The sequence below is a fragment of the Sciurus carolinensis genome, chromosome 10 (genome assembly GCF_902686445.1).
Source record: "Sciurus carolinensis chromosome 10, mSciCar1.2, whole genome shotgun sequence".
Classification (NCBI taxonomy): domain Eukaryota; kingdom Metazoa; phylum Chordata; class Mammalia; order Rodentia; family Sciuridae; genus Sciurus; species Sciurus carolinensis.
The window spans coordinates 102,055,858-102,077,672 of NC_062222.1; the positions used below are offsets into that span (position 1 = coordinate 102,055,858).

The following is a 21,815-nucleotide window of genomic DNA, read 5'->3' on the forward strand; positions in this document are numbered from 1 at the left end:
TTTTTGACCACAAATTACCCTCAGTTTTTCTTTGAAGGGAATGTGTAGGTTTGGCTATTCACAGAAAAGCAGAATAGAAATAAAAGCACGTTTTTGTTTGAAAATTTTAATATGCTGAAATTGGACTTGAGAGCTAGCCCTGCAGAAAATGGTGTTAAAAACAAAATAAACAGTAAGGGATTGAAAATCTTTGTATAATCTCCATAAATCCCTAAGGGTTTAACTCAGTAGCTTCACTATGTATAAATTTGTATAATAATGGTGCCTTGATTTTACAGAATGCTTTCAGAGCAATTTTCTCACTTCGGGTCATGTTTTTTCAGTGCAAAAAGTGCTCTCTAAGATTGTTAGGTACTTTGGAAAGCTGATTTAACTTTTAGGCCAATCAAGGACCATTTAGATTAAATGAACTAATGTATGTGCAAGCACTTTGAAAAGTACAAAGCTCTCTACAAGTGCCAGAGGGTTTCACAGCTATTAAATAAATGATAAAAGAGCTAAGGTGCCTTTTCCAAACACTCATCTTCACTTGTAACTACTGAATAACCAATCTCCAGGTGAGGAAATCACAAATGTCCTCATTGGATGTTCACTACTAAGGAGTGCATTTCAGACCTGCCAATGCTGGCTGGTCCCCTTGAGATTTGAAACCTTTGCAAGAGCTGTGAGATTGCAGGCCAAAGTCACCAGTCCTTGCATGCCAAGAATATTTTGAGAAGCCATTTCACTTTCTGTGCCACAATGTAATTTATTTTATCTGGTTCTCCCAATGGATTTAAGTACTGAGAAACTATAGTGTAACTCATTCCTGTCACATTGCTTGAGGCAAACAACTTAAAATGTCCATGTAGCTGAGCATCATCATTCTTGAGCTATTTTAATTAGCATACAGGAGAGCTTGTCTGTCAATATATTATAGTTTCCATTTCAAGGGGATTGTAGGCAAGTCTGTTTGTTTAAAAACTAAAGGGGACCTCAAAACAAATCAGGAAGACTCAGAAAAATTCCTGAGGTTACATTTACATTGGGTGCTTTCCAACTGGATTTGCTTTTATATAAGGGTTTATTTAAGTTATTATGGTTACGGGTTGCTTTGTGTCCCCCTACCCCAACTCCCACATTCATTGTTGAAGTCCTAACTTCAGAAAGTGACCATGTCTGGATAGGAGTGATTAAGTTAAAATGAGGTCATTAGTGTAGACTCTAATGCAATATGGTCAGTGTTCCTAATAAAAAGGGGAAATTTAGATACAGACATACAGAAAAGATTCCACATTCAGACAGCCTTTGGACTTGAGCTGCAATGTCAACTCTTCCTTGAATCTCTGGGCTGCCAACCTACCCCGCTGGTTTCAGACTTATCAGTCCTCACAGTTATTCAAAACATTCCTTAAAGTAAATTTCTCTATGTAACTATATTTTCTCTCTCTCTCTCTCTCTCTCTCTCTCTCTCTCTCTCTCTCTCTCTCTCACACACACACACACACACACACACACACATACCTTATTATTTCTGTTTCTTTGGGAAACTCTATGACTAATATAACTACCTACAGACATTTATATGCTGAACTATCTGTGTGCAAGCCAACCTTTACATCATGCATTCAAATTTAGTGGCTAAGTGAGTAGGCTTTAGAGTTGCACTGCTGGGGTTCATTCTCGGCCTTGCCACTTTCTAGCAACGTGTCTTCGAGCAAGTCACTTAACTTCTCAGTACTTTAATTTTATCATTTGCAAAAAGAAAATGAGTTGGTAAGATTTTAAGGAGCAAAATATTTTTAAAGCATTTGAGAATGTTCCTCATCACATCATACGTTCTCAATATATGGTAGTTATTATTGCCATATTTTTATTTATATATTGTTTCACTTAGAATTCTTAGTTGTGGGCAGTAGGAACTGACTTAGGTAGTTTGTGTAGAAAGGATTTTATTAAAAGATGTTCAGTGGCTCACAGAATCCCTGAAAGCATCGTAGAACCAGACTCTGAGGCTGCAAAACCAGGAACCATTGCCACAATGGATGACAGAACCGGTCCTGTGGAGACCTCACTGCAACTGCCATGGAAGTCACTTGTACCATCAGTACCACTGAAACTGGAGTCTGGTCAGGAACACCAGAACCACTCTAGCTGCTGCTGTTATGGAGCTACCTTTGCCACAGTGGATTCTGCAGACTCCTTTCTCTTCACATCACTAACTTCCATCTGACATCTGCTGTCAATGTGACTGACTGGGAGAATCTAGGTCTGTCTCATATTCATCTGCAAGGGGTGTGAGAAAAGCATGTATCAGGTGTCTACATTTTTGATATTGGGAGATAAACTCTGCCTTGCAAGATGGGAGATACATAAGACATAGACTTGTTGAGTGTTCAAAAAATGAACAATGTCTGCCATACACATGAAAGGACATTTTAGATCAGCTGGCCACTGGACACAGAAATTATTTTATTTTTACTCCTATTCTTTATAATCCTATTCCAATCCTTTCTGTGCTTAATTTCCAGCCACTGAGCCTATAATAACACCCAAACTATTACTCTAACCTTCCTAACTTACTTGTGTATGGTAAGCACTTTAGTGTGATATTTTATTGCCTATGAAGGTATTTTTCTATGATTTATGGAAATACATCTTCTTAAAAGAACAAAATTTAGAAATATGCACTTAGGAATCATAAAAGAATAGGGTTTGTATTTTGATTTTTGCTTAGCATCATAGTAAATGCAGGCAGCTTTCTTAATTTGGTTCTTCGCCTCTCCAATTCTAAAACATAGCAATAAATGACTGACCCTAAAGGATGTTTGTGAGAATTGAACATAACAAATGCCATGTAATATGGGATTGGACAAAAACAGGACCTACTATAATCATCTCATAGCCTCCAAGGACACCAAAAAAAAAAAAAAAAAAAAAAAAAAAACCAATGAAACAATATTTCTTATTTGATTTCATTAGATTTGTACCCACAGAACAAAAAATAAATGTCAATTATTTTTGAGTGTATCCTTTTTGTTTTCCTAGGTGATATTAGTGAACATTACATGATGAAAATTTTCTGGGTAAAAGAACCAGCATTGAAAAAAAAAACCAAACAAACATACAAAAGCTAGATAAACATCTTCCAAAGCATTTTTATTAAGGTTAATGACCCATCTCCCATTAAGCCAAATCAAACCAGCATCCTCATCACACAAGAAGCAGAAAGGCTATTTTGTTTATGGCATATATTACCAACCTCTAAAATCAGCATTTTCCCATTTCTCTGTTTGTCTTTAGTATCAATGCAGCTAGCTGGAGAGGATGAAGTGAGTACCTGCCTGGATATGCTGGATATGGTCAGCAAAGAAATATTTGCCCAAAATTTGCTCCAAGGAAGAGTCTGTTTGGAGGAACAGAGAATGTTCCTATAATAGCAAACAAATATACTGTAATACATGTACTCAATAATTTTTTCTTTCTTTCTTTCTTTCTTTCTTTCTTTCTTTCTTTCTTTCTTTCTTTCTTTCTTTCTTTCTTTCTCCTCCCTCTCTCTCTTCCTCCCTCTCTCTCTTCCTCCCTCCCTCCCTTCCTTCCTTCCTCCCTTCCTTCCTTCCTTCCTTCCTTCCTTCCTTCCTTCCTTCCTTCCTTCCTTCCTTCCTTTCTTTCTTCCTTCCTTCCTTCCTTCCTGTTTTGATACTGGGGGATTGATTCCAGGGATGCTTTACCACTGAGCCACATTCCCAGCCCTTTTTATTTTTTATTTTGAGACAGGATCTCTCTAAATTGTTAAGGCTAGCTTTGAACTTGGATCCTCCTGCCTCAGCCTCCTGAGCCGCTGGGATTACAGATGTACACCACCATGCCTAGCCACAGAAACACTTATAAAAGAAAACTATTTAGTATAGGACTGGGCCTGGCCATAAAAACATTTTTTAAAAGAAAACTATTGAATGCAGTGCTAGGCATGGTGGTGCACACCTGTAATCCCAGTGCCTTGGGAGGCTGAGGCAGGAGGATCACGAGTTCAAAGTCAGCCTCAGCAATTTAGCGAGGCCCTCAGCAACTTAGTGAGACCCTATCTCAAAATAAAAAATAAAATAAAATAAAAAGGACCTGGCGTATGGCTTGTGGGTAAAGCACCCCTGGATTCAATCCCCAGTACCAAAAAAAGAAAAAAATTCGTATCCTAAAAATTAAAGTGAATAAGGCATGTGTATTTTGCTCATTACTTTATTGGTAAATTGAGTTGATGAATATTTGTGAACTTCGGCTAAGTACCAGGAACTCTGTTTGGCACTAAGGACATGAATAGGAGGAACACAGACATGTCCTCTTCATTCATGGAGCTTACAAACCAGTGGTGGGGGTCAGAATTTCATCAAGTTCAGTTTCCCTCTTAAGAAGTGGTGTACATTCATCTTTTCAATCCATTCATTCAATAATTATTTATCAAATGCCTACTGGATGCCAAGTAGAATGTTATGTGCTGTAACAGCAGACACTTTTCGCTGCATGCTTATTGTGTATTGGGCCCTGCTTCATGCACATTTAATGCTAGCAATAAACCTGTTGGGTGCATGTTATTTTATACGTGAGGAAGCACAGGTTTAGAGGGGCTAAGTAACCTGCTTAAGGTGACAAAACGGGGATGTGGTAGAGCTGTGGTCTCTGACTGTGGAGCCCAAACTCAGCCCCTGCTCAGCAGCCTCTCAGAAGTCCATCTTGTGACTCACACAGTTGACGAACCAAATGACTAGATCAATTTAAGTGTACAGCAGGAAAATTACTGATCTCTCAGGGCCCTTGATGTATCTGTACTAATGGTGCTAATGCTTTCTATAAATTAGGAAAACAGTAATTAGGCCTACTGAGTTGAAATCTGGGGCCAGAAATGATACTGTAAGAGTTAGAGCCACAGATAGGGAAGCAAAAGCCATAGAAAGCAATTTATAGCCCCAGGAAATCTCCATTTCAGTCACTGAAAAATTAAATGATTCTGTTCCCCCACCTCTTAATATTTTTTAAAGATTATTTTCATTTGTGAAAACCAAGTCTCTTCTTTCTGAAAGGATATGATCAGTGTTAGAAAAGGTACAGTGGAAGTCTATAAGATGAAAGTGAATTTATTCACAGACTTACAGACACTCAGAGAAGTGTTCTTTGAGTGTCAAGATGATACCACTCTGGTAATAAGTGCTGAACAGAAGAAATTCTGTAAGCTAGGAAGCATATAGGCAAGTGGAAACTATCTTAGCACATTCAACAAAACCAAAACTTAAGGTGGTGATGGGGGAAAAGCTAAAAAGCACCAAGTTTCATCATAAAGACTCAGAAAGTTTCAGCTGTTGGGAAAATCAGGTACCCTTGAGTTAGGGTGACGTGGCTAAATACAGAGAACTTCTGATATTAACTGTGTTATAGTTACACAATGAAACATAATACAGCTGTACAGAAAAATGGGAAGAGTTCTGTAATACAATATAGAGGAATGCCTAAATAAGTTACTAAGTGAAAAAGCAAGGTGCAAAATGATGTACCTGGAATATCACTTTTATTAAGAAACATGAAAAGTAATGTTATGGTTTGGATCTGGAACATCCTCCAACAAAAGTTCAAGCTTTGACGACTTGGTCCCCAGTGCAGTAATGTTCAGGGGTGGGACTTTTCAGAAGTGATTGCATCATGAAGCCTCTGACTTCATAAGTGGAATAATCCATTTGATGAATCAATAATCTGATTGAACCACTGAGAAGGGGAGAACACTGTAGGCAGCTGGGGCATGTCTGGAGGAAGTAGGTCACTGAGGGTTAGCCCTTGGGGACTAAATCTTGTCTCTAATTCCTTCTTCTTTCTCTCTCAGCTCCTTGGCTGCCTTGATCTGAGCAGCTTTCCTCGGCCGCACCTTTCTGCCAAGTTGTTTTGCCTCATTTGGGTGCAAAGCAATGGAGCCAGTGGACCATAGACTGAAACCTTTGAAACCTTTGAAAACCATGAACCAAAATAAATCTTTTCTCTTCTAAGTTGTTTCTGTTAGGCATTTTGGTTACAGGGATGAGAAGCTGACTAACACAAGTACAAATATGTATTTGTATTGACTTGTATTTGTGGAAGGAGATCCCAAAAGGTTAAATAAGGAACAAAAGAAAATGGCAAAGAAAAGGATAAATTTGGAATGTATTAAGGGTCAGTGTTTGCAACTGCCTAGTATTTATCTTTTAATTTTGTTTTTATTTTTGAACATGTAAATGCGTTACTACTAAAACAATTTAAAAGTAACATGGTGCAAACCACCTATCTGGATAAAGGACTGGTATCCAAAATATTCTAAGAACTCTTAAAACTCCAATACATTGGAGTATTACTGTGCCACAAAGATGAGTGACTTTGTGGCATTTGCCAATAAATGGATGGAACTGGAGACTATCATGCTAAATGAAATAAGCTTGTCTCCTAAAGTCAAAGGTTGAATGTTTTCTCTGATATGCAGAAAGAAGCTAATCCAAAGTAAAGGGCAGGGGAGAGAATGGAAGAAAGATTAGTGGAGTAGATAAGGGGGATGAAGGGAAGGAAGGAGGTATGAGACAGAGAAAGACAGTGGAATGAATCTGACCTAACATTCCAATGTACATATATGAATAAAACACAGTGAATTTCACCATCTTGGACATCCACAAGACACTAACTAAAAAAAAAAAAACACGCACAACTAAAAGTAAAGAACAGAAAGCTCAGTAAACTAGAGGAAAAGGAACAGGGGTTGGGAGGAAGTACTGGGGACTAAATTAGAACAAATTACATTCCATGCTTTTATAATTACATCAAAATGAATTTTGTTGTCATGTATAACTAAAAAGAACCAATTAAAATAACTCAATACCAATAAAACAAATAATTCTATTTTAAAATAGGCAAAAGATCTTCATAGACACTTTATCAGGGAAGATACAAAGATGGTAGACAGGCATATGAAAAAGATACTCAGCATCACATAGCAATGGGGAGCCTCAAGTTCATAAGCATTAGGAAAAAAATGGGTAAAGATATAGGCCAGAAAATATCTGTGAGACTTTCCTGCACTCTCTGCTCACTAAACACTCATTACTATGGAGTAATAAACATGATACCCAAAATAATAGGCAAATCCAAATGTGCAAACCAAAAAAGTGTGTCTGTCAAAATGTCATTCAGGAAATAGATACTTTTATGCTCAGAATCTTGAAAAACAACATCCTAAATAAATCAAAATATATGGCAAAATTAAAGGAAATTGATCCTAGATGCATATGATTTGGTGTTTTGAATTTTTTTTCCTTTCAAATGATCAACAATTACCTCTTAACATTTTCTGAGTCCTCAGGATGCTTTACAAAAAGAGAAAACCAGTTTCTGGTACACAAACCATACAGAACCGTGAGGCACCCCCAACACAGTAACCCCTATTCTGGTACTTTTTATACCCAAACAGCTCTTCCATCGCACTACACAACTAATTGCTGACCTGCCCCAGACAAGACAGCAGGGAGCAAGGTTGAGGAGTGTGGTATCAGCTTAATTCTTCATTAACCAGCTGCAGGACTCTGAATTGCTTGCCGCTGTTACCAACCTTTGATATCTCATGTCCAGAATTGGGTTACTCATTTCTCAGGTCCTCAGTAAGCCTTCAAATCCCATAATTCTTCCCCATGCTATATCAACCAAAGTGATATATAAACTACAACATCCCTAAAAAGCATCTATACTGTATAGGGGTTAAAAACTATGTGTTTTAGAAGAGCATGGGTTCAAGGTCTTTGGAATTAACCAGTTATGTATCTTTGAGCAAGTTACTTTAATTTTCTGAACCTCTGTTATCACATCTAGAGGCTAAAGATACTTCCTTCTTCACAGATAATAATGAAATACCTAATGCATGTGAAGCTCAATACCCAATACAGAATTCACCTAAAATTAATAACCATGTAATTACAGTTTTTATTGATAATAAGAGTTCACCGTCTCCTTCTACTTCTTCCACCCTGTGTGCGCTCTTTCCTAAGCACTGACATCCTTTTTTGGTGTGTAGGAGACATGACAGGCTGCACATTTCTGAGCCTCAGTTGGGAAGCAAAGTCCATCAGTCATTCTGAGCCACTCTTAGAATCAGAACAGCTGACAGAATCCTCAGTGAGGTCATTATTTTTAGCTTTGGAACTGTTAGAAAGTCTGCAGGGGATTTTCACGGCATTCAACAAATTAGCAAAGGTCATCAAAACAAATCCACTTACTGAATTCATTGGCTTAAAATCCTATCAAACCAGTGCTGTCATATTAAATTAAAGAGTTTTCTTCTGACCATATTTCCATGAAAAGGGTCTAGTTGAATTGTGTTTAGAATTGTTCCTGGTTGCATTTTAGTTAGAAATGTTGACCCCCAACCCACTTGTCTTCTATTCATAACCCCCAACCCCAACGGAGTGATGCATTTTCTTCTAGTCTAAGAGTTCCTTCTCCTTTCTGTCTAAGCTCAAGTTCCATCTCCGGGAAGCCATTCCTAAATTCTGTAACTCCTGTCTCTGGTCCATTTTTGCTCTTGACCCAGAAGAGACTTATTCTTTCTTTAAGTTGGGTGTGGGTGGTTTTCACCCTGCTATTTGGCCCTGTTTGAAGATATTAAACATGAGCTAATTAGGCACCTACATTTTCACAGATATCCTTTATGCCACTCCTTTCTGCTTGGCTGATTATCCAAGCTTGTAGAACAGCCATCAACCAACGCAACAGACTATTATACCATAGATTCTTGCCAAATGTTGAGCTTACAATGTTGAGTTTCCTGCTTTGCATATTGCCTTAAATAATGTTTAGTAAAAAGGAGAGATGGTGGAATGAGACAGACATCATTACCCTATGTACGTGTATTGTATGATTACATGAATAGTGTGACTCTATATGGTGTACAACCAGAGAAATGAAAGTTGTACTCCCAAATAAATAAATACCCGAGGGTCAGCTAACTGATCCATTTCTCTGAATGAATGGCACCTTTCAATCAAGACTGACCACAAGGTTATTGGATCTCTCAGCAACATCATTTTTGGATCTAATGGAATTGCTTTACTGATTTGGACTTTGATGTTATGCTAATTGACCACATCAATGGATTGCATAAGAACAAACTAGATGGATAAAACTCAAAGTCCTCTTTCTGAAAACATATTAGAGAAATATCCCTCACATATCAGGAAATACTGCACGTCTTTTCTGTAGTTAATTAGGTTTTTCTTTTATGGAAAATTTGAATCTTAAAAACTGATTGTATTTCCTTTATTTCTGCCACTAGAAAACTCCAGATAAATGTGGAACATTTCTGCTGGGTGCAATGGCCCACGCCTGCAATCCCAGCGGCTCAGGAGGCTGAGACAGGAAGATTGAGAGTTCAAAGCCTGCCTCAGCAAAAAGCAAGGTGCTAAGCAACTCAGTGAAACCCTGTCTCTAAATAAAAAAAAAAAAAAATTGGGCTGGGGATGTGGCTCAGTGGTCTCAAATCTATCCCTGGTACCAAAAAGAGAAAAAAAAAAAAAAAGTGGAACATTTCTTTTGACATCCCACTCATAATAACAGATCTGGCTTTATTTTTCTATATGTAGTTTTTCTTTGTTTTAGTTACCACAATGGCTTGTTTTCAACCTTTTCACTGAAACTGTTTTTCGTGAGGTGCCTCGCATCTTTTGAGGTGGAGATTAAAAATAAATCTGTCTCTTCCTTCAATGAAATACAGCAGTTACAGTTATGATCTATTATTTAGCAGTTCTTTCCTGTCCTGTGTTCTTCTTTAGTTGTTTTGTCTCTACAAGTAGCTTTCAAGCTGGAGAATATTCTCAACATTGTCCTGTATTCCCCACATACTGGTGGCATAGGATGTGCTTATTGAATCTTTAAATCAGACTTCTACACACTAGTCTGCTTCTAAGAAACTAGCTGTGTGATTTTGACCTCAGTGTCACTGAGCCTCACAGGACTTCACTCTCTTCTTCTCTATATGGGGGAATCGACCTAAATAATCTTCAGTGTCCTCCTGGTTGTAAGATTCTAAGTGTTTGTGTTTCCCAAAAGAACTTTTGCCAGACAGATCTGACTTAAACCACTCACAGGTCTGAATATGACCAGATGACCTTTCTAGTGACCTTTTTATTGCAGGGGATGTTCATGAAAGAAGGGCCTTGTCTAAGGGAGATTTATTCGTTTTTTCCCCCTTGAAATAAGGGAGCGTATTGAGACATTACAAATACTAGTCAGAAAAAAAGCAGGCCCTGTAACAAGAACCCACAGTTACAAGTAGTAAGGTTAAGTAACAGTTGGAAATACATTCCTATTCATTTTTCCATTAGACAATTTAGGGAATCCTTCCAGACACCTTTGTTCAGAATTTAAGCCGGAAGAACAATTACAAGTGGCGAGTAAAAATGATTAGAAGGCTGGCGCCTTTAAAATTCTATGATTTCACATATAGCAAATCCTGATTCTAGTTCTTTTAGTATAAAGGAAGCATTGTGCTGTGGAAGGATCCTAAAATGAGAGTTAAGACCTAATTTCTAGTCTAACATTGGTCATAAATTAACTAGATAATCTATTGTCCTTCTTTGTGTTCTAGTTTTTTACAAATGAGAAAAATTACCTGCTAGATATTTTGTGTAGGTCAAACAAAACAATGTGCTATACAAATGTCATGGATAATTGTGATAATTTTGCTACAGCATGGCCACTGGCGTGGGAACAAAAGGCGACATCTGATGACTCTGGTTATTTTAGACTGCTTTTGTGGTTGTACTGGATGATTTTGCAAAGTTGATCATTAAAATGGCAGAGGCACTGTTATATTCTTGATGTTCCCCAGATTTGTGAATGATCCAACAGCTTATAAATTCTGCCCCAAATGTAGATTGACTGAGAATAAAACCCTGCCAAGATGCAGGCTCCACAAGGTCTAGGTCTATATCTATTTGTCTTACTGCATATGAAAAGTTCTCGTTGAGTATTTCTTGGATTGGCGCAGTGGAAGCTGGGTGCTGATGCCGTGCCCTCCCTGGCTGTGTGGTTTGCTCCTGAGCTGTGCCAGTCAGTTTTTGACTCCAGGTTTTGCTTCAGCAAATGTATAAATAGTGCAACATGGAATTCTGTTATCCCTTTGATGTCCTTGTCTTAGATTGCTTGCTGCCAACTTAGCAATACCGCCACAGTTATCATAGAAGACAAACTAGAAACAATTTTCTCAGAGTTTCTTTCTCCAGCTTTGAGTTGCCAAACAGAGTCAGTGGTACCTGGTGTGGTCTGAATGTTTGTGTCTGTAGAAAATTCATACGTCAAAATCCTAACCCTGAAGGTGATGGCATTAGGAAGTGGGGTCTTTGGAAGGTGAGTAGGTGATGTGGGCTCAATTGCTGAGGTTGATTTCTCTGACCTCTGCTTACTAGCTTTCCCAATCTTTGGGAAGGCTTCTAGTTCCCCATATTAAAACTTTAAATGCCTTCAATATATTGAGCAGATCCTCTACTTTCTTTTTTTTTAGCATTATATATATTTTTTAAAATTATTTTATTTGTTCTAATTAGTTGTACATGACAGTAGAATACATTCATACATTTTGATAGATCATACATAGAGTGTAATCTCTTGTTTTTCTGATTATACATATCGCAGGATCATATCAGTCATGCAGTCATACATGCACATGAGGTAATAATGTCTGTTTTACTCTACTATCATTCCTTCCCTCATACCCCTTCCCTTCCCTTTACTCCCCTCTACCTAATATAAATCTTTAATTATTTAACTTAGCTTTTTCTTAAGTTATATTTTTCTTAGTTATATTTTTTAAAAAAATTTTATGGACTGCATTTTGATTAATTGCACACAAATGGGGTACATCTTTTCGTTTCTGTGGTTGTGCACAATGCAGATTCAAACCATTTGTGTAATCATACATGTACATAGGGTAATGATGTCTGTCTCATTCCACCATCTTTCATACCCCCTCTTCTCCCCTCTCATTTCCCTCTATGTAATCCAAAGTTTCCTCTACTTTATTAAAAAATTTTGACTGAAAGCAAAATGTCAAATATTACCTTTGAGAATATTATTTCAACTAAACACATTTATATACACAAAGTTATAGTTAACATTTAGGGAAGGGAGATTGTAGGAGTCTTAAAAATCATTTAGATATTATTTAGTAAATTATTGCTTTACTATAAAGTGATATATACCCTTGATATATAAGAAAGTCAATGGAGTTTTTCAAAGAATCTTATTTTGTTTTCTAGAAGATCCTGATTCAGCAGGATCTTTCCTATCATGGAAAGGTAAAATTTTAAGTTTACATAGCGCCTATACTGTAGTCTGGGCTCAGCCACTTTTTAACCCTGTATATATAACAAATTAATTTAATTTCTCTCGAACCGGTAGACTCCATCAGCAAGGAGAGATTAATGATAAGTCTCTTAAATTTCCTGTAGGTTTTTAGGCGATTTAAATGAAAATATATAGTTATATGCTATTTGATGACAGGGATATGTTCTGAGAAATGCATGGTTTGGTGATTTTTTTGTTGTTGTTGTTGTGTGAACATTGCAGAAGGCACTTACACAAACTTAGATGATATAGCCTGATAAATACTTGCGTTGTATGGTACAGCTATTGCTTCTAGGCTACAAACTTAAGGCAGATTACAATACTGAATACTGTAGGTAATTGTAATACAATGGCAAATATTGTGTGCTTAAGTATATTTAAAAATAGAAAAGATACAGCATAAAATACTAGGAAATAGGAATTTTTTTAGCTTTATTAAGGGACCACTGTCATATATATGGTCTGTCATCGACAGAAATGCCATTATATGCTACATGACTTTACACACACACACACACACACACACACACACACGCACATATGTGCACAATAAATACACAAGCATATAGTATTATTTTCTGGGTTTGTTTCTAATTGGTCAAATGAAAGTAATAATGGAGACTGATAAAGATTAAAAAATTGATATTGATATTGGTATTGATAAAAGCAAATTTCAGGGCACGGAAGCATTTCTACTGCCCTTGAGTATAAACACTGGTGATTTTGTGCACACCTCCAGGAGACATAGCCCAGTGTGGCCTGTAAGGGGAAAGGAATGAGACTCCATAGGACCACTGCAGGAAAATTTGTTACTCTAGTATTGGAAAGTTTTCAGATTGCTTGAGCTGTAGCTCAGACTGCATCAAATGGAGGTGTAAACTGTCCTCCATGCAGCATAGTTGCAACTGTATTTTATCTTGAGGTAATTGGGGCAGGGACACATAAAATAAGCCCCCTAAGGCCTCTGAGATAACTTTGAATTCTATATACTCACAGGCAGTGACACCATTCTGAAGTTACTGAGTAAATGTGGCTAGGATTTCACATAGGTGATTTATTTAATACAGAAGGCTATTTATTCATTGCATGAGGCAAGACTGGGCTATGGACTGGAGCCAACAGTGAAGAATTGCTGAGTAACTTGGTTGCACTGAACAGGTCTTTCCACACCTCAGCTCCTGGTTCCCAAGCCTATGACATGTCCATACTTTTACCTTTCTTTTAGGAGTGAGGGAATCCTTGGTTTCCCACAACTTTCCTGTCCAGAGCAGCATGCTTGTGTGCCTGCCCACATTTATGCCATGGTCATCTTTTTATCTCTTTACCCAACTTTTCTTTCCTTCATTACTCCTACATTACATTTTATATCCACGACTCTTCTGGTTATTTAGAATTCCCCTTTACTAGATTGTGAGGTACATTAATATGGGGACTTTCTTTTCCCCAGAACATTTCATGACACATAGTATATACTTTAGGAAGTTTGGGAGTAAGTGCATAAAGTTTTGAATGTCTGAATTATTATCAATAATATTAACATAACATTAATAATAGTTACTAATTAACTTGTGTTTTTAGCTATTCTGTTTGATTCCCAAAACTACTAGGTAGAGACTGACCTGTTAAATTCACAAACAGGTTTTTTTCTTTCCTTCCTCCCTCCCTCCCTTCTTCCCTCCCTCCCTCCTTTCCTTCTTTCCTTCCTTCCTGCCTTCCTTTCTCTCTTTCTTTCTTTCTTTCTTTCTTTCTTTCTTTCTTTCTTTCTTTCTTTCTTTCTTTCTTTCTTCTCTCTCTCTCTCTCTCTCTCTCTCTCTCTCTCTCTCTCTCTTAAGTACTGGGGATTGAATCCAGAAGCAGCCATGAGTCACATCCCCAGTCCTTTTTATTTTTTATTTTGAGACAGGGTCTTGCTAAGTTGCTTAGGGTCATTTTTGAAAATGTGCCAAAGGATTGGTATCACCATCCCCCAGGACCATTTTTCTCCTGCAAGAAAATGAAAGATTTGTCTATTGTTGTGTAGTGGCCACAATTGTTAAGTGCAACACATAATGGAGAATTCCCTCCTGAAAATTAGAGGAATTGTGGGACAAATTCTTTGCCATAACAAGACCTTAACTAGCAAGCAGGCTGAGCAATCATCTGCACTGCATCTCATAGAAAACACAAAGAATGTCGCAACTATTCTGTTAGCTCAGGCACATACTAAAACCAATGGTTATTTTAAGCTACAAATGACAGGGAAAGAAATGCGTCCCCAGTCTTTTCAAGTGATCAAAGTTAACCTAAAAGAAATTGAGTCACTAGCCTGTGAATATGACAGAAAAGTGCACAGGAATTTAATGTTGAGTTAAAATATCAATGGAATATTTCTCTAGCTGCTGGTCCATGATCTAATTTCAAATCATCTGAAATTCTTTGAGGATGGCCTTGGTGCCTCTCTGCAACTGCTGCTCTTAGGAATGTAGACTTTGGGCTACTAGGATGTCTTTATCTCGTCATCCTAGAAGTACTGACAGTGTTGGGAATGGTATGTGCACAATAAACACTTGTAGGATGAAAGGTAGGAAACCCCTGGGAACTGAGAAATAGACAGACACAACCAGAGGAGTAAAGTCAAATGGCTGCTCCTGGCACGCTCACAGCAGAGGAGCAGAGGGCTCTGACTGGTTGGTGAGGCACAGAAAGACCCGCTCTTTAGGTGAAAGCTAAGAGATGGGAGAAGAATGTTAAGAATTGAAGAGGGGAGAGTGATGACGATATTGACATCGGTGGCAATGGAGTGGTGGCACGTGTGACAGAACTGAGGAAAGCCACTCTGGCAACGGAGGCAGAAGCTGGAGCAGTTCTGAATTACCCAGGAGCGAAGAACTGACAGCCCTGCGCTTCAGTGAGCGTGGTGACCGCCATTTACAGCGTGGCTAAAATGCCCCATCACTGTGCCAGCTCCTTACTAAGTGTCATCTTAACGCACACCCAGGAAGGTTATCCGTCTTCTATTTTGTCTCCATCCCTCAGTCCTCCGTGACTCCGACCCCCTCTCCTTGGCTCAGTCAAAGGCAAACTCCGTCTGACCTCAGCACTCTGGTCCTCGCCACTTGCTCTTGCAGAACCTTGCTCTCCTCACCAGCACAGCTCTCTCAGTGGCCGGCTCTGGCACTAGTTCCTTTTTCTCCTACAGCTCTGGTACTGAGCCTGCGAGTGGCATCAAGTGACACAGTGGCTCTTCACTGTCATCCACTGATCTCTGCAAAGGGCACATCCTCCATTTTACCTCAAAAATTACTCCTTTTGTAGACCTCATTATGGCCAATATTAACTCCGTGATATTAATTGTATATAACTTATTTTCTAACCATTATCTCCTATATTTCCATCTAGTTCTCTCAGGCATCTTAGAGACACTTAACCTGCCAGACACTATATCTCAGTCATTTGACCACTTTTTGGATGCTATCCTTGTTATAACTGTTGCCTGGACTGGTTTAAATTTCATGACTATGCATTCTAAGCACTCTCTTTTCTAAATTCTCATTTCCTCTTCCCCATCCTCTGTCCTAACACTTGCTTGGAAAAACATCTCTGGATAAATCCACCATTTTGCTTTCTCCAAAAATGAAGCCATATAAGTAAACATGGCTGAAGGAAAATAGAAACATGCTGTGATTATACTTGTCCTTAATGCTACTCACGAGAACAGGATACTCTCAGCCTACTCTTTTCCTGCTCTCCTAAATGACTGTTTCATCTTTCTTCCAAACCCCTGGCATTTCCTCTCCTATCCTTACTTCTTGATTCCTTGATGTGATCACCTTGATTTCTGCTTCATTGAAATGTAGAATAAATTAGAAGGAAATTTCCAAAAGATCATGTCATCTTAGCCTTTGCTATTTGTATCCTTCACTTCTAGTCATATTAATATTATTATTGTTGTTGTGTTGTTGTTATTCATATTTAACTGGAACAAAAGATTGATTCTTAAATATTTCTTATGCATTAAATTCTATTCAAAGTAAAACTTTAATAAGAGTATCATTATGATATAGTGTCACAGTTTCAGAAGGATATTTTTGTTTTTGAACTTCATGCCACTTAGGGAGAAAACTAAGCTTTCTTATGACTATAAATACTGGTCAGGAAACTGAAAATGCAGCAGAGTCAGGCTTGATTCTTTTATTATGCAACTATATTAAATGTTTGAAGTAAACAATAGGGAGAATATCATTTTGCATTTCTTGAATGGGGTGAGAGGTGGGAGAACTCTTCTGAGTATATCTAATCTAAAAAATCAGAAGACAATTAGGTAACATACCTTCCCTCTAAAAGAATGAGGTTTTTGTTTGGATAAAGAGGAAGAGATAAATATTGACAGCAACAGTGAGAACAGGGCAGTGTGTGTCAAAATGCTTGTAACTCAGTAACTGGATACTGAGTGAATGCCCATCGCCCCTGCAGTCAGGATGGGGGAAGGGAATGAGGGAGGTGTATACTCAGGATCAGTATGATGGTCAAAACTCTGAAGGTGACAACCCATGAGACAACTATTACCAGTCTCTAGTGAAGAGATTAGATGGCTTAATTGAGAGTGGTACCAGGAGAACACCAATATCCTGAGTTGTGAAAATATGCAAAATCTACCAGAGATGGACTTTTTTCTCTTGACATGTTATATAGAAAGGTGCCTTCATTGCCCACCCAGGAAGACACTTCAGAAAGTAGAGTTTAAGGTTGCAATGAGGATCACAGTGCAGCTTCAATCTGTTTTTGCTTCATGTGAGGCAAGAGCTTTAGCACATGAGAAACATGAGAAATTGTAAGCATGAGAAATGTTTACAATTATGACTCTCAGTCACCAAAAAGGGCAAATCATTCTCAGAATTCTCTATTGAGAAAGATTTATGTCAACAATGGTTAAAATAATGTCTGAAAATTTGTGTTCTTCAAAATGACTCGTTGTTGAATCCAGGTCTTTTAGATAGCTGAAGTATGACTTTCTCCTCCTTCCTTTAAATGCCTCTATTTGAAGCCAGGTGTGATGGTGCATGCCTGTAATCCCAGCAACTTGGAAGGCTGAGGCAGGAGGATTGCAAGTTAAAACCTGGCCTCAGCAATTTATTGAGGCCCTAAGCAACTCGGTGAGACCCTGTCCCTAATAAAATATAAAAAAGGGCTGGGGATGTGTCTCGGTGGTTAAGCGCCTCTGGGTTCAATTCATGGTACAAAAAAACCAAAAAACAAAAGACAAAAAAACCCCCCTCTATTTGAAGGAAAAATCAAATAGTCTATTATTTTTTATATTTTAAAATTAAGTTCTTTCTATATTACAAAACATTATTATTATTATTATTATTATTATTATTATTTTGGTACCAGGGATTGAACACAGGGGTGCTTAACCACTATGCCATATCCCAACCCTTTTTATTTTAATTTTGAAACAGAGTCTTGCTAAGTTGCTAAGGGCTTCTCTAAATTGCTGAGATGAGCTTTGAACTTGTGATCCTCCTGCTCTAGCCTCCTGAGCTGCTGGGCTTACTGAGATGTGCCACCATACCTGGCCCAAATATATTTTTACTGTGATCTTAAAAGTACTACCAACATACAACATTTCTGATAATCCTCCAAAATGCATGAGTGAGCCACAAATATTACACATGCAAGGAACTTAGTAAATCTGAGTTGATCAGATTTCAGTATTTTGTAATTATTCAGGTCACCAGAACATGACTTTTCTGTCTTAGTTAATTTAAAACTCAAATTCTCTTGATTCCATTGCTGAGCAAACAGTGTGATACAGGCTTTTAGCTCATTTAAGCCATAGCAGGGAGCGAACGGGTTGGGAAAGAGGATTAAGGAGCATAGGTGAGACCCTGAACTTCACTCTGAGATTTTTTTTTTTCTAATTCAAGGTTCTTATAACTTAAATTGTGTTCTATAAATCAATAGCATAATTGCCACCAGAAATGTGCTCAAAATACAAACTATGGGACCTCCACTGGGTTCACTGAACCAGAATCTGCATTTTAACAAGCTTTTCCTCTGAGTGTGGTGTTTGACAAGTACAGCAAGGAGCTGCAGACTAGGGATGGTCTCTGCGCTGAGAGCTCTACTATGAGAACAGGCAGTCCTTGGCTCTATCCAGTTGATAAAAAAAATTTTTTTGCCCAAATTATATGTCTACATAATACAAGTACTGAGAACATAATCCTTTTGGAATCAGGGTAGTCATGTAGCAGGAGCTCTGTGAGAAATCTTCCTTTCCATATAATCAAATGAGAACAGTCAATGACTACATGGTGAGGAGGCATGAGGATTAACAAAGAAGTTGTTCTTATACTATATTTTTATGGTTGAAAGAAATAGACTGTGCCTGATTTCAGTTTGAAATGCTACTCTCAAAAGGCCTATTGCTGCATATTTACTCAAGTGTAATTTTAGACAATTCTTTTTTTCCCTCTCTGATAGAGAATGTTACTAACATGGCAAATACCCAATGGCTCTCTCCTGAGAATGTAATTCATGCTTCCACAGTATCATTATATAAATTTATGCCTCATTGATCAAATTTATATAAACATGTCACACACACACACACACACACACACATTTAAAATAGAGCCTATAATGGCTTCTTATTACATGGATTGAATATCCACTTGAAGCACAGAATCCAAGGTGTGGCAAGGTTCATCATACCTATTTCAAGGCATGCACTTTTGAATAAAGGAAAACTGGAAGCTTCTCTTAGAGTACCTAAAGTAAAGAATAGTATAACATTTTTCTTTTGATCATTTGAATGATTTTTTTTTTCTTCTGAAAATCATGCCATTTTCTGTTCTTTGTTGTACTCTCCTTTCTCATTTCTACGGTTCCGTTCTGCTTCCCATTTAGAGAACTGGGTCTACTAGAGGAGGAGATTAAAAAGAGAGAGGAGCAAAAGAATTAGAGCATGGCGGCCTTAAAACAGTGACTTTCAAAGTTGGCTGCTTACTGAAATTACCTGGGAAGCAAGAAATGCTCACACCAGGACCCACCTTCCACAAATTCTGATGTTATCTCTCTATAGCAGAGTGATGGATTCACTAATTTTTAAAAACTCCTTTTTAACATTTTTGATCTTAAGAATAAAGCAAGTTAACTGTGGACATTGACACCAAAGTGAAAACTAAAGAGTTTACATTGTCTTATGATTCCTGTGTAGGTATGATTGACAGAACAGTCCAAATCAAGACCCCTCATGAGAATATTACCATTTCTATGGTTATAAATGTTCATCTGTCACCATTATGAGAAAAAAGGAACTTTAAAATGACAGGACCTTTGCAGTAGTCAGGCCCAGCATTATACTGATAGGGGAATAGTATCTGTAGCCATGTAGAAAGAAAGAATCTCTGATCATTGTGTGATCTGTTGCAATTTTAAAGTGATCCAGTAAAATAAGCGATATTCTTAAAATATATCATTACTCAGTTTATCTGGCCAGAATGTCATAAGATAAAAGCACATTTAAGAACTGAACTGGGATGGATTCAACAGAAAGAAGGACCAATTAACATTGGCTTTCTTCTCAGGTATCTGCTTTATGCCTTGATAGAACCTAAAACCCATCCAACTCAGAGAGTGGGGAAGCTAGAGGAAAGGAATTCATGAGAATGGTATGCAAAAGCAATTTTCTTAAGTAGCTATAATGTAAGAGCTGAATCTTAGACTCATGGTTCAGACTGCCAGAATTCAAGTGCCATTCAGACTACCACAGTTTTGTAATTTGAGGCAAGTTACTACCTTGATGCTTTGATTTCCTTCTCATGAGGAGAATTCAGTGGGAAATCTTTGTAAATCACCTGGTCTATAATATATATTCAGTCACTATCAGCTCTCATTAAGTTTGGATCCCAAACAAATGAAAGCTGGTAGTTTAGCAAGGGTGTCCTGTTCTAGAAGATCAGAGTTTCAGTATAAAATGTGTTTAATACCTAAAACTTTTAGATAGAATAATAAGCCTTATTTTATACTTCCTTTCAGGAAGTTAGTAGCAAAAGAAAGGTTATCTGTCATAAGACCAAGAAGAGAAGAAACTTCCAGAGACTTAAATCTGTATATTAGAGATATCTTTACCAATTTACACAACCACTTCTCCATGCATGGAAAATAAACTGTCTGTAGAGTAGAAGTGAACAGCTATAAGGCTAACTTTGCAGTCAGATTGATTGCAAAACTAATTTTCATAAAAGGAACTCCATTCTCCCACTGGCTTTTATTTTATAACTTAAAAAAGATCAGAGACTTTGTAGAGGGAGTACTTTTTCACAGTTTCAAAGAAGCAGGCTGGAAAAAGGAATAAATTAATTCAAAAAACATTCTCTTCCTCCTTACACCCACCCCTCTGCTCATCAAAAAGCTACAGGCAATAAAATTCATTAACATTTCTATGAACATAAATTTGAAATATTCATTTTCATTAAGTAGTCTACTGAATATGGCAAAATCAAATTTATCTAAGGAGATAGCCAATGCTGCTAATTTCCTTGACAATGGGGACATAAAGAAGGGAAGCCATGAATCATTCATGAAGTTCAATTTACTTCTGTTATTTTTGGTGGTTAGCAACCATGAATAGAAAGTGTGCAGCATGTTGTAGATGCTATTTTTAAATTATTTCAGATCAGAATTAATGATCTGGCAGGCAGCAATAAAGTAAGAATGGTTCAAAGGCTTTTGCTTGTAATTGTCCTATATTTCATATTTTTTGTGGGTATTTATATGTTCATGTATTCATAACTTTTTTCTATATTCAACTTTCTTTTATAAATCACAATCATTTGAGAACCAATATTTTAGGCAGGCACATAAAAGTAATTTATTGGTGATATAACTAAATTGAATGAACTCCATGAGTTTTAGATGTGGGGGCTGAAAGAGACCTTTAAGTTTATAAAATTAAACTGGTCTCTCGCCGAGGTCAGACTTCCAATTAATTGGAGTATCCCCACAGGAAGGGAAGTTCTTTCTTAAGCAGGGACACATTTCTTGAATGGGCATGCCTACTCATTTGAAATTATTTCTCTTAAATTCTAAATCTCCCTTGCTGAAACTTGTGCCCACTCTCTGGGTGCTGCTGAATTCCCAGCACTTGCTAGCACAGAGAACCATAGGGTCACCCCTTAAGATACATTAGCCGAATTGAACTAAACGTGTTCAAACTCAGTGCTCTGGGTGTGATGGTTAATTGTACGTTAGCTTGACTGGACCACAAGGAGCCTGGGATATTTGGTCAAACACTACTCTGGGTGTTTCTGTGGGATTGTTTTGGATGAAATTAGGTTGCCAACCTAAGAGAAGTTCTGAATAGAGAAAAAGACTGACTCTCCTCCTGCTTATGTTCAAATTGGAACGTCAGCATTTTTAGGGCAACTGTACTCAACTGAAACATTGGCTCTTCCTGGGAC

General features: G+C 37.6%; 1 protein-coding gene across 1 annotated transcript in view; it reads right to left on the reverse strand.

Moving 5' to 3' along the window:
- The window catches only part of Gabrb1 (gamma-aminobutyric acid type A receptor subunit beta1), a 368,244-nt gene that overhangs the window by 58,754 nt on the left and 287,675 nt on the right, over positions 1-21,815 (reverse strand). The gene's annotated exons all lie outside the window — the stretch shown is intronic.